Here is a 1,061-nt window from a genome sequence, read left to right on the forward strand (position 1 = left end):
CCAGAGACTGCGTTCAGGGAGCGCTGGATAGGCTAGTAGGCTATAAATTACTGGAGTAATAGCATAGTTTAAGACAAAAGAACAGAGATTAAAAAAATAAAAATAAAAAATGACATGATTCGTCTAGTAGCGATCTCCGCTCATGAAAAGCTCTGCCCTGTCCGTTTGATTGCCGCCCAGCAGACACACGGAGCGGGCATGAGAAACTTCACTGGAGCTCGCCTCATCATCACTGTGACCGCTGCTGTTAAATATTCCTCACTTCTTCTGTTTGTCTGACACCGAGGTGCACCATGAGTGACAGATCCGCATCCCGCCACGATCCTCGCACTCTGCCAACTCGATGTGCTTTCATTTTAATTTGTATTTGTAATAAACACCTCTCTGAGACCTGTTTTTGTCAGATCTCCACAGTTTTTGTTCGATCAGTTACATATTTTAATTGCATGTGCATTTTTTTTTTATTTAAACCTCCATTAACCCTTAAATGCATGAATGTTTCGCTAATCATTATTACATATTCTGGTCTTTAGCGACCCGGACCTCTATATACACAGCACGGATGGATCTTTAACTGCTGCAATAGCAAAAAAAAACTCTCTTGATATTTTAAGAACAATTACAGAAGAATAAAATAAAGCATATTTCGTTACCTTTTGAAATGTAAAAGGGTTCAATTTGAGCAGATGATTTTACCATCGCTGTCATCGTCAGAGCGCACTTCCACAGTACATTCAGCATCTGCCTCATATTCACAATCTCAACCATATTCTCAACACATCGTTTTCAATGACTTCATATTCAATATATTGATCACTGGCAGCTTATTCACCACATCCAGCATCAAATGACAGTGACATTTATATTTCATTGCGTGTAGTAATTGCTCTGCAGTAAAGCCATTCAAACCACTTAAATTTTTGCTGATGATATTCGTTTGTTTTATGCCTGCGGTAATTATGAGCGATTGTCCTGGGTCGCTAAAGACCTGAGGTATGCATTTAAGGCTTACATTTAAAGTTAATCCATAATTGAGATTTAAATCTGAGTTTAGCACTCAT

Source organism: Sinocyclocheilus grahami, unplaced genomic scaffold (assembly GCF_001515645.1).
Source record: "Sinocyclocheilus grahami isolate Dianchi unplaced genomic scaffold, SAMN03320097.WGS_v1.1 scaffold123.1, whole genome shotgun sequence".
Lineage (NCBI taxonomy): Eukaryota > Metazoa > Chordata > Actinopteri > Cypriniformes > Cyprinidae > Sinocyclocheilus > Sinocyclocheilus grahami.